General features: G+C 43.6%; 1 protein-coding gene across 9 annotated transcripts in view; it reads left to right on the top strand.

Moving 5' to 3' along the window:
* MAP4 (microtubule associated protein 4) overlaps positions 1 to 12,106 on the top strand; it is a 147,185-nt gene that overhangs the window by 23,741 nt on the left and 111,338 nt on the right. For 8 of the 9 annotated variants that reach the window (XM_067292091.1, XM_067292092.1, XM_067292097.1 and 5 more), the window contains exon 2: positions 6,283 to 6,336. The exons of the other annotated variant lie outside the window; for it this stretch is intronic. The gene's annotated coding sequence lies outside the window, so the exon portion shown is untranslated. The remainder of the gene's footprint in view (positions 1 to 6,282; positions 6,337 to 12,106) is intronic. 9 annotated transcript variants of the gene reach the window in all.

The raw sequence follows: 12,106 nt of genomic DNA, 5'->3' as shown, positions 1-12,106 counted from the left end.
CTGGGCACGTTAAGTCAACTCTGCCATTCCACCCAGCAGTGGAGATGTAGCCTTAATTTCCCTTGGACCGTAGGAATCGCAGTAGGCCCTAAAGGCTTCCATTAAAGGAAAAGTGAAGTTTTGAATAATACGCTGTTTTGGGTGTGTGTTTAGTCCTTCTCGGGTGATCATTAGTGCTTAGCCCTAACTAAGGGAAAATGGCCACTGGCTGAACTTCAATTTAGTGTAATATAACTGCAGTGTGTTGCTATTTCATACTTCAGGACTTGACTGAACTTGGAGTTATTTACAATGTAGATGACAACTATTTTGTGTATCCCAGGTCACATGCAGATGACTTCAGAGTTAATTTCTGATGAGTTCTGTATTCACTAAATTATTTTATGTGGTATTTCTGATGTTATTTTGCAATGTAGTTATAAAGTAGCTGCTGTGTAAGCTTAAAAGATCAAAGAGGTGTTTGGGACTTCACAGCGGTCTTCTGCTATTTTAGCAGATGTTTTGTATGTGAAAGAGATCATAAAGCACAGGTTAATTCTGTTTGTTTTTAAGGTGCCTTATTCTAACATGCATACAAGTGAATCTTTAATTATGAGTTTCCCTAAAGCAGAGATGGACATTTTTAATAATTCTTTTTTTTCCCAAAAGAACGGCAGGCTGTGCTGGATAACGCTGTCTCAGTGTGGGTGTGGGCATGGGCATGTGCTCTGACAAATAAGCCATATGACAGGAGCCATCGTGGATCCGTATGGGTTAGGTATAACAGTAGGAGGGAGTTCCTAAATTTTTGATAACTTCATTTTTAGACGTAACTCAGCTGGGCGGAAAGTTTGCTGTTTAATGTGTTATTCCAAAAATAAATATTTTGGAAGAGGATTGATGTGATATTCTTGATGTGAAAGATTTTTTTTTTTCTTGATGTGAAAGACACTTTTTCTTATCCATCAGCGTTCATGGAAGGAATTGGTCAGAAATCACTATTCTCTTTGAATTTGCATGCCCTGAATTCAAATTAGAACTGCTTTTACCAAAACTACTCATCCATGCAGGAAGCTGGAGGTGCTATTGTGAATGGAGCAGTGATAGCTAATTTTAGCTAATTTAGTCCTGTTAGCAGCAGAGTTCTTCAGCTGTGAAGGAAGATACTTTGGTCTTGCTCAAATCACTTTTTTTTTCCTTCTTTTTTTTAATTGAGCTTCTAATGAAAGTTGTTTTCTCCTTGCTGTTTTTCACTAAGGGCATTATCAGCTCTGGGGCTTTTCGTGGGTCTGAGGGTTTTTTTGTCTCTTTTTTGTTGTTGTTTTTTAAAGATCTATCTGAAAGATGTGATGGAAGCAGTTTTTGCTATTTATAGAAACTGTTTAATCTCTGCCTTTTGGGGTTGTTTTCTGCCTCTCATTGCATGTATTAGGTCTTGTACTCCCCCTGCCCTGCTCCTGCTCCTGTGGTTATACGCTAACGAACCAAAGGCGCTGGCTGCTGAAGGGCTTTCCTGGTAATGAGCACTTGTTATATTGCCCGGCCTTCCAGGGTCGTTCTGCAAGGTCCTTGGTTGGTCCTTGACCCTGACGATTTGGAAATCCCTGTGTTGCACTTCCAGTTTTCTGGAACCGCTGAACGTTGTTTCTGTAGTCAAGTAAGAAAATCCATGGTGCTATGAAAACATCTGTGCTCGTGTAGCTGCTCGCTTACCCCCGGTTGTGTGGACATCACTGTTTTTTAACCTTGTTGACCAAATTGCTATAGAAAACTATATGTCGCAGGCTGTCCTCTTTCATAATGACTAAATGTGGGTATCGCTGAAGAATACCTGCTCTCTTTACCGTTGAAGACCTTTATTTTTCCATGGGCTCCCTGTAATTATTTGGGAAGTATCATCTCTTTCTGTAAGTAGTATATGTTGTGTGACTATAGTGAATGTCCCTGACTTACTTCTCATGGCTTATTTTCCTGAGAAGACTATTGAGTTTTGGAGTTTAGTGGAACTCCTTCTTGTGTTTTGAAGACTCTGAAAATGATTGGAGTCCAAACTTGGGGCTTTCCTCCCCCTTGGGAGAAGCTCTACCCAAAAGTATAGGACTGAATCCAAAAGCAGTCTCTCTTAAATACTGTCGGCTTTATCTGAGGCGCCTTCTGCAGGCGTGGGAAGAGGAATTTGTCTCTGAGCAAAAATCCATTGAATGTTTGGCAGTGGTAGGCATGAAGAAAACAAGTCCACCATATATTCTAGAGTAAACACTTGCTTTAGGAGCTTGGCGAGTTCAGGCGCTGGCAAGGAGCCACGGTAGGGGATTGTGGCTATGAGGGCGGTTTCTTTTGTGTCAGTTTTTTGTAGCTAACTTGCTGCTAGTGTTTCCCCTCTGGGAGAGGACTGGGATGAAAATCTGAGGTGTCTGCGTGTCTGGGTTTCCTGACCACTACGCGCAGGTAGCTCAGGGTCTACAGGACTTTGCATCTGAACCCATGGTGTTGTCAATGTACTGCTGCTTTGCCTGTGCAATGCTGTAGCTGTAGTGTGTGCCATCCTCTTCAGCTTTTCATTTCAAGTGATCTTCATGCACCATGCATATTTAAGATAGGCAAGTATTTAAAGGAAGCTGTTTATCTAGAGATGTATAAATAAAGCATGAAGGGTGGGAGACATCGGAAGTTTAAAGACTGAGTAGTTTTCTCTCCCAGGACATGGGAAAATGGACTCTTCTGACTTGTGGGGCTAGAAAACAGAAAATGTTGCTTGTTTAGAGAAATCTAGTGAGTCTAAAGGCATCTGATACGAAGAATGACGCATTCTTCCTGTTACAAACTTAATTGAGCTGTGTTACGTTCCACTTAGCTGGGGTAAGAATGATAATCCTGAACGTAACCGGAGTTTCGTTCTAATATCTCTCTATCTTTGGCAGCACAGCAACATTAAACCAGATTGGGGCAAGCGCTGTTCATACATAAAATACAAAATTATGGGGGCTGGAGACTGTCTGATCCCGATAGCTCTGCGAGGTGGATGTAGGATAATCCCTTGCTTGCTTCTGCCTCTCGTTATTGGTGCTTTACCAAGGGAAGGCACGTGCTTTCCTCATGGACCAAAGAGGCGGTAGCTTCCTCCCCCTCCAAAAGGACTGCCGTTGGTGGCCAACGAATAGCTGCTACTTAGAGTACTAAGAACCTTCACAATACTAAAATCCAGAAATGAGTTGTTAATTTTTGCCCTGGAATAGGTATATAATTTTAAAACTGAGAATAGCTGTTGAATCGTAGCTGGGATGGAGTTAGTGAACTCTCGGGGGAGAAGGTCGGGGACCGGGTTGCGGGCAGAGAGCGTAGCGTTTATTAATGCGATGCAGGCAGTTCAGTTGGTGACAGCAGTATCTGCCTAGAAAACCGGATGGAGCTAGTGAAGCCACTGAAACGCTCAGTTAGAGAAGTGAAAGGAGCTTGGGAACCGGAAGAGCAGAGGAACAAGAACTACTGGCTCAGGATGCGAAACTGGGTATTGCAGGGATGGAGCAGTGTGCATAACCGCATACCGAGCGTTACCTGTTTGCTGATAGTGTAGGCAAGATAAATGAGTGGGTGTCGTGTGGGACGTAAATGACATAATAGGCTGCTTTTCCTCTGTTGCATTGCTTTTCCAGGTCACTTGTACAACAGTTGTGTTGGGGAGAAGTAAGGTTGCAAACTTGGGACCAGGGTTGCAGTGTATAGACAGATGTTTCTAATGGAGAGATCTAAAAGTTCTTAGTAATGTTTCTCTAAACTGGAAAACAATTACAGCTAATGGGACACGTAATTCAATATTTGCTGGGCAGGTGATGGACTTTTGCACAGAGTAATAAAGATTTTTTTTTCCCATTCACCAACAGTTCAATATACTTAAACCAAGTGGTTGGAGTCTTACTTAGTTTATTATTTGGTTGGAGCAGATAATGACCATCTCTGACTAGTGTAAGACCTAGGACAAAAAAAAGAAAAATTAGCCACTGCTGCAATTCTAAGAAGTCTGTCAATCTGAGGTAAGAAAGGTAGCTTATTTAGAGTTTTTGCTTGTTGATCAAGAACACCCAATATTTAAGGAAAAAAAAAAAAACCGCAAACCCCCGTCTTTACTGCTGTTGGCTACTTAATGAGACCTCAGTAGTATGTGAATGCTTTCCTTCAGGGTTTATTGAAAGAACAACTACAGGTGCAGGTTTACAAAAGGAAGAACTGGTTTTGCCCAAACCAAGAGATTGAGGTGGTGGGGTTTTTTTTGTTTGTTTGTTTTTGACTTCACTGAAGTCAGAACAGTGTTTGCTGCTATCCCATCTTGAACTGCATAGCACTGCAATGCCCAGCACTGGAAAAGGACCTAATACTTCTTATTTTCATTAATGCTCTGCCACAAAAATAAGTGTGGTGGTTTTTTTTTTTTCTTTTTTTTTTTTTGTTTGTTTGTTTGTTTGCCTTAACAGAGGAGGTAAAGTCAGGTCTCTTTGTACTGAACGTACCTAAATATAGTGTGGGAGAGCGTAACAACCAGGTGGATTAGATCAATAGGTGTGGAATGAGCTTTAATGGGACAGAGGGCCAGGCTGAGCGTTTCGGGCTTGACAGCTTTGGGTATGGTCTGGGAGCTCAGCAGTTGGCAGTGACTGAGGATAAGGACCCTGATATCCTAGTTTATCATACTTGCAGTTCAGCCACCTGGTGATAATGATGTGAAAAAGAAAAATGCGGTTTTGTGCTATATATTAGCAGAGTTCCCTCCTGTTGGAAGGGGAATGCTAATGCCACCGCACAAGTGGGAGCTCTTCCATAATACTTGGTCAAGAGTCATCTGAATCACCTGCAAGATCATTTCTCCATTCCTCAAGCAGCTTAGTAGCTCTTCTTTGCTCCTCTTCTGAAGGGGATCGGACTCTTTCAGAAGGTCCTTCTCCTTCCTGAGTGCATTACCATTTATTAAAGCTGAAAAGATTGTTTTTCGTTTAACTCGGAGCTCTGGCATTTTGCCTCCGTGTAATGTGAAGTGTTCATCTGTCGGGACAGCAATAAGCATTAGTGTTGCTATACGAGCTTTGCATTAGGAAGCAGAGACTAAGATGGTATTTTGTTTTGAGATCTACTTAATTACTATAGTCAAAAACAAGTTGGGTGTTCCTCCATGCGTACTGGAATACTTAACTGACTCTTACTGTGGGGCTCGGTCTATATTCTTTTTCAGAGCACTGCGTGGAGCGTATATGGAGTACTGTTTGGGTGGATTTTTTTGTTTTTTAGTGAAGATATTACTGTTTCTTCACTGTAAAGCAAGCATGAATAAAGTTAAGGTACTGGCTAGAAAAGTTTGGGCCACAGCACACAGGAGATGAGAAAATGGTCCCGTGGTAAAGCTGGGGGGTGTAGCTTCATGGAAACCATGGAAAATATATATTGAAAATAGTCTTCCGTGTACGCCTGAAGAACATGGTACCTGAAGGGGAGCCAGATGAAAATATTCAAATATTGATCCAAATATCATTAAGTGAGTCTTTGAAAGAATATAGCCTATACTTTTCTAGTTGGGTAACATATATAATAATACCTGTAGGTTTAGACTTGTGAATGTATTATTAATAATGTTGCAACAGATTCCGCCCTAATGTTTGGAAGTACGGAAAATGGCACGGAATGGTGCAACTGTTTTCTGAATGAAAATAGCTTAGTCTTTGCTTACTCGCCTGTCTCAAAGATTAAAACATGAAAGTTCTGCCATGTGAAAGCTTTACAGTGCTTTGCACAGTGCCTCTGCCTAGTAATAACACTGATAAAATCAGGCCACAGGTGTTTTGGGTCCTCTTTAGCTTTATTTAACTCCAGGCAGATATAATCAGCCGATGAATCAAACCTGGTTGTCATAGGTGGCTTTGCAAGTGCGTGTGTACCTGTGACTTTGAGAGCTTTGAAGCCTTTATATGAGCACCTGAAATATTGCTTGGTGGAGGTATGTCCTAATCATTCTGGATTACTTCAGCTTTAATGGTATGTTTATAAAAAGCTATTAAGATGCATAATAAGGGAAAAATTGTTCACAGTTTTCATAGTATATCTTTAACAGCTTGAGCAAGTTCTGATGTGAAATAGTTATAGCTGGAGAACGTTAATGAGAGCATCCTGGATCACTGTGGTGGGATTGTATCGAGACTTCCGATGTTTTAGTTAATTTTGAATAACAAATTTTGGCCTAGCTATCCCTAGTAATCTGACATCCAAGTGTTCTGTAGTTGTATGGCTTCCTCCTAACTGTGCATGCATTGTATTTTGCAGATAAGCGGTTTGTGAAGACTGAAGGGTCTACTAAAGGGAACACCTGCTTTTGAGGTATGAACTGCTCGTTAATGATACAGCACTAAATCTCTGGTGGAAGCAAAGGTCTGATAGAGCTGCGTGTACATGCTGAAACTTCATCTATTCTGGCCAATATAGCTATTGTCTAGAGTTGGGAGACTTCATAATCTCCCCCATTCAGAAATTCAGTAGCAAAGCTTGGCAGAGCAGGTCAGGCCCAGCTATGACAAGAGGAGAGTTGAATGGGTTCTGGGGGGATCTCATGTCTTTAAAAGGCATTACACGGAGAGTTCTTTGAACTTCTGCGGAACAAACATGCCTGAAATGCATTTAACATTCCTGCTATTTTTGCATCCTTCTTTTGGGGTATTTATTAGTTTCTTACGCTCCTCTGCTTCTGTTCAAGATAGCAGGGCCTGCATGTGGCTCAAAGGATGTCTTTTTGGCTGCTTGGAACTCCTTTCTTGCTTTTTCCACTGCAAAAGGCAGACACCTTGTCTAACTTGGCCACTCAAACTTTGTCAGAGTGAGAGCACTACAAAAGATGAAAATGGAGAAACTAGGCTAAGAAGAAACATATCTGATACGATTTTTAGGAGTTTGGGGCAGTGGAGTATCCAAGTTCCTTGTTGTTATGTGTGTTTCAAGTCCTGGTTTTGCTCTGTGGAAGGCACCATAAGGTTAAACTCTTTCCCTGGAGTTTATCATGCAGTCTACAGACGGAGGATATCTGAGGTGCAGGCACTCACCAAACATGTACTGGATGGAGGAATGACGGCTGCCTCTTGGTGCTCCTCTGGACTGAGGGACACTGCTGTATTCCACATTGCAGTTGGATGTTGGTGTGACAGTGATTTGTTCTCAGATGCCACCTATTTCTTCAAGCAGCATCAGCCTGTTTTCTGCACTAATTCATACTGCATTTTGTCTTCACCTTATGATAGTTTAGAATATAAAACAGTTAAACAGGAGGCTCAGAGTTGCCATAAAATGAGTTATTGTTAAGGTCAGTCTGCCAGTACAATCCAGTGGTATCTGGCTGTAAAGAATACAGAGGAGTCAAAATGGTTACGGTTCAATTACAACTTATTTTATCATTGACAACTGTATCTACTATGATTTACTAAAACTATCTTCAAATTACAGTTGCCTCATGTGTTTCCTGATTTATTTTATTTTATTTTTTTATGGGTATGGAATAAGATTGTTCTTAGCCTTTTTTTAAGTCTTTTTAAATGGCAAGTGTAGAAGTAACAAGTCAGATGCAGAGTTCTCTCTCTTCAGTCAGGCTCATGCTCTCGCATATCCATTCATGAGATGACTGAAACCAGATTCAGTGAAATGCAGCAACACCGCCAGTTGTTTATACAGTGTATGGTGGCTGCCTGCCAACCATCTTAAGTTGTTCTTCTCTTTAAAAGCCGTTTGAAAAAAAGCCAAATACAATTGCTTATCTCACTTTGGGTGGGATGGATGTAGGGGGTGGGAGGGGAGGTGGCCCGGAATTCTGTGCATGCTTTTCCCAGTGGCCTCGATAGAGCTCGAGAGGTCATGGGAGGTGGAGTATCACCTTCTCCAGTAGGGAGTTACTGGTCCAAGCAGCTGAACTATGAAGATGACATAAGAATGTAAGAGCGCTACATTGTCCTTGAACATTCCTGTCTTGACTCTTTTTTCTTTTTTTTTTTTCCTTACCACTTTACTTAACTTTGGCCAGTGCAGTCTTTTGTCTACCAGACTCCTTGGTTGTCTGGAATAGATCAGTTGACTTGGTCATGTTGTTAACTCCCAAGTTGTTCAGGGTGCTGTGTTTGTTGTTATTTTCCTCCTTTTATTTTCTTTATCATACAAAAAAAGAGATAGCTACAAATATATTTGTAAGATCTTCGGAGTCAGCTTACTTTCAGGGTACCTCTTAACATTTGTTGTTCCACGGTTTCGGGACATGGAAACCAAACAGGTGTTTCCCACAGACTATATTCAGCAGCTAAAAATGCTTCCTGAAGTAACTTATCCGGGAACATTTAATCCGCGTTCATTGACTGCCTGGATGAATAAAGGCAGTTTCCTCCCCAACATCCTCTGGAGGAGCCCAGGCGAGCGGGCGGGCAGGAAAGCGGAAGTGTTTGCGCGAGTCTGACACGGGCTTCGGTTGGTTCTTGCTTTATGACATGACGGAGGAGTGTCCTGGGCTCCTTGCACAGCAAAACGAAAACCCTCGTAATCTCCGACTGTCGCTCAGGAGTAAATCAGTTCTTCCTGCTTATTCTGTTCCCAGCTCTTCCAGCCAAATACAGTGGCATCTTGGTCGTCTTGCTTGCTTTCTTGAACTGTGAATACTGCCTAGGACTTTTATGGTCCCTAGAATTTCATTGGGTTATTGTGTTGTAACGTGTATTTAATTGGGGAGAAAGTACTTTTTTTCTTGGATTAATTTGTATTTTTTTAACTGCCCTACCTGGAAGGAAGCATACGCAAAAATGTATCTCTCAGTCCAATTTTATTGTTGAAAAGTGAACTAGATTGGCGTTGTTGTTGCTGACATACGTGGAGTAGGAGTAAGCAGCAGCTACTTGCTGCAGGACTCGCTGTTCCCCCCAGCAGCGGAGCTCTGCCTGCAGAAAACTGCCGAGATAAGCCAAGCCGCCGGGAGCAAACTGCCTCCGCCTCTGCCGTGGCAAACCACGCGCGGCTGCCTGTCCTCCGGGAGGATTTCCCTGTTGGGAAGAGGGGCTGGGGCACGATCCAGCCACCGTTTCAAAAGCGGTTTGAAGATGTACGCCCCGACCTTCTGGTCTGGGAATACTGAGAAGAGCCTTGAAAAGATTTAGCCCTGGGAGGAGGAGAACAACTCCGGGAGGAAGCAGCGCTATTACGGCACTTGCTGCGTATGGCTTTAGTTCCCTAAAGAGATGTGGGCAGAACCCTTCGCCTTAACAAAAGATGAACTTTTATTCGGTATCGCACTGCACGGTTGTTTGGCCCCTTGTCTTTCTGGGGAGGCCCTGCCTGTGTCAAAGCGCACGGCGCTGAGATGCTGGCTGTCGCGGCCATAACCTCAATAAGGAAGTGAACCCTTCTCTGGAGAAATTAGACCTTACCTGGGAACACCGCAGGGAGACCTGGAACCTCTTTTATTGCTCTTGCTTTCGGGAAAGCTCAGCCTTTGTTTTCTAAACAGATGCCTAGCATTCAGCTGTGGCTGAAAAATATTTGTTACCAAGAGTACGGAAATGTAAATACAATGGTGGCTGAAGTGCCATAGCTACTCCCTTCCTCCTCTCCTGGCTTCCTGCATGCATTTGGGAAGGGGGAACCTAGCCTTTTGCATTAAATTAATTCCATAAATAAGTATCCATCTCATCAGGTCTCAAATGAAAGGGTATGAGCAAAAAGAAACGGTTACTTTCTCACGTGGTACGTTTCTTGAGACAGTGAAGTAAAATAAAACCTCTCACTGCAGCTCCTTTTAGCATTTTCCCATACTCCAGCCTGATGGAAGTATTGGCTAACAGCACATTTTGGTATTTTTCCTCCGCTTTACCTAAACCTTTAACCAGATAACCACATAGGCATCCTTCTGCTTGAACTAAGCCTGCATTCAGCTGCTTGAAGCATTTGAGAAAACGTCTTAGGGGAATAACTAGAAAATTAGAGCAGTGCCTTCACTGACTTTAGTGTATTTCTCTTGGGCATAAATTTGGAGTTATTTTAGGAAACCGTTTCATAAATGAGATTCTGCTTGGTCTGGTCAGTAAAACTTGGTCACTAAACCAGCTCAACATAATCGAGAAGCTCGAATGGTAAAAATGGCAAATTCTCTTGGCTAGCTCAGGATGAATCAGGTTCAGCTTCCTGAGTGGCTTAAACAGGTAAATTGAGCTCAGCCCCACAGGCTGCCATATGTGCTGCTCCCCCCGTCCCGAGTGCCGTGAACTTTGTAGGGCAGTAATACCTCTTATAACTTAGGTTAGTTAAGTTATACCCTTATGAAAGGAGGCCTGAACGTACTTGCTGAACTTCTAGTCTAGCAGCGTTTCAAATTGGGCCTGGCCTACTGCTTAAATACCTAATAGTGCGCTGTCGAGCGGCTTTCCAAACACCTGCCCATACCGGTAACCCCCTGCCTTGGTAGCGCGGGAGGTGCTGGGCCTGGCGTAGGCGTCTGTCCGTGTTGCGTGTGGCTCGTGTTTGGCACAAGCCGTGATGGATCCTGACCCAAACGTTACCTTGCAAGGAACTGCCCTGCTGAAGGAGAAGGTCTCGGCTCCGCCGGCCTGCGGCGCGTTGCCCTGCTAGTGGGACGCGGGAACAGGCTTTCCGTCCTGCAGTCCTCGTGGGAAGTACGAGTGTTCCCTCCTCTAGCGCTTTTATAGTGGCTCGCTGGACCTTTCTCCACGTATTGTTCTACTTTCCTTTGGTTTGAAGCTGTTCCGCTACCAAACAGGAGCGCCTCTTTCCCTCCTCCGTTACACCAGAGGCGTTACGTACTTCCCAGCTTCTAGCAAATCCTTCTACGAGCAGCTGGAGTCAAAGACTTCAGTTCTGCTTGTGGATGTGCCCAAGTGTGTTCAGTGTTTTTCTTTTGTTAAAGATTATATGCTTCCACCCTGCTTAAAAGGACTTGTGATTTTTGCCTTTCTCGTTTCTAAGGAGGGATATTTGTGCCTACATACAAGTAATTCCTAACACCTTAGAGTATGTTTAATCTCCATTATAACCATTGTGGAGTTGCTCTAAAAAGAACAAAAATCTATGCACTTAACTGAAAACAGTGGTACAGAGAGCTGGGCTCGGTCTAAGCATACCGCAGTAACGCAGGAGGGCGTGAGGACGGACGTGGACGTCCCAGCACTGCTCTTAGCAGAGGAAGCAGGAGGTGGCTCCGCCGCCATGGATCCTCCGGGCATATCCTGCTCCCATCCAGCAGCGTCCAGGGACGTCGCTTCTCTGCACGTTTCCAAGCGCTCTTATAGTCTCCCTGGAAATCAAGGGAGCAACTCTTGTTTCTGGCCTGACAACCTAGCGCGTCTGAAGCCAGCGGCAAGCGGCTGAGAGCGCGGGGTAAGCGGGCACGGTGGCTCCGAGCCACGCTGCCTGCCTGGTCGCAGGCTTGCGCCCTGGCTGATGCTTTACAGTCTTGGCCTGGCACCGATAGAGCTTCTCCTTTTTAAATGTCTGGTTCCATAACGTTTGGCTGTGGTTTTTAAACAGCAAAACCTCTACCTCTCAAGTAGTTCTGCTGTGTGTCTGTTCTGTTTCCAGATTGCTTTTGGGCCATATCTGCCAGCCCTCAAAGCCCGAGGGAGGGCACGGTCTCTAAGGCAGCTGATGAATCCCTAACGCTTTTGCTTTCTATAGCTAAGGTTTTGCAGAAGCTGCAGGTAGCTAAGACTCGTTTCTTCTTGTTGAAGTGTGGTTTGTTTCACGCTTCTGAAGTTTTTGGACCTCCCGATAGTGAAAGCTTTAAAATAAGGGCTGAGGTTTGTTTGTTTGCGAGTCGCCTACTTGAAAGGGCACTGGTAGGTTTGCCGTTGCACCCATCTGACTCCGAAACATCAAGCTGGTGAGCTGTCGTTGATGAAAATAGTTTACTGCACAACTTTCTCATTTTGAAGATACTGGTTCTGGGTCCTGATCTACGGGTTCTTACGCTACCTAATGACATTGACAGGTGCTTATTTTAATTAAAGTAGCTACTCTAATATAGTCCCTAATGTAACTAGAATTATGTAGGTAAAGGAGGAAAATTTGTATGTAGATTGGGTTCCTGGAAGCAGTGACTGTACATATTCAGTTGCCA

The sequence above is a fragment of the Apteryx mantelli genome, chromosome 2, assembly GCF_036417845.1.
Source record: "Apteryx mantelli isolate bAptMan1 chromosome 2, bAptMan1.hap1, whole genome shotgun sequence".
NCBI lineage: Eukaryota > Metazoa > Chordata > Aves > Apterygiformes > Apterygidae > Apteryx > Apteryx mantelli.
Note: the sequence above shows the minus strand (reverse complement) of the source record. Positions and strands in the feature narration are given on the sequence as shown.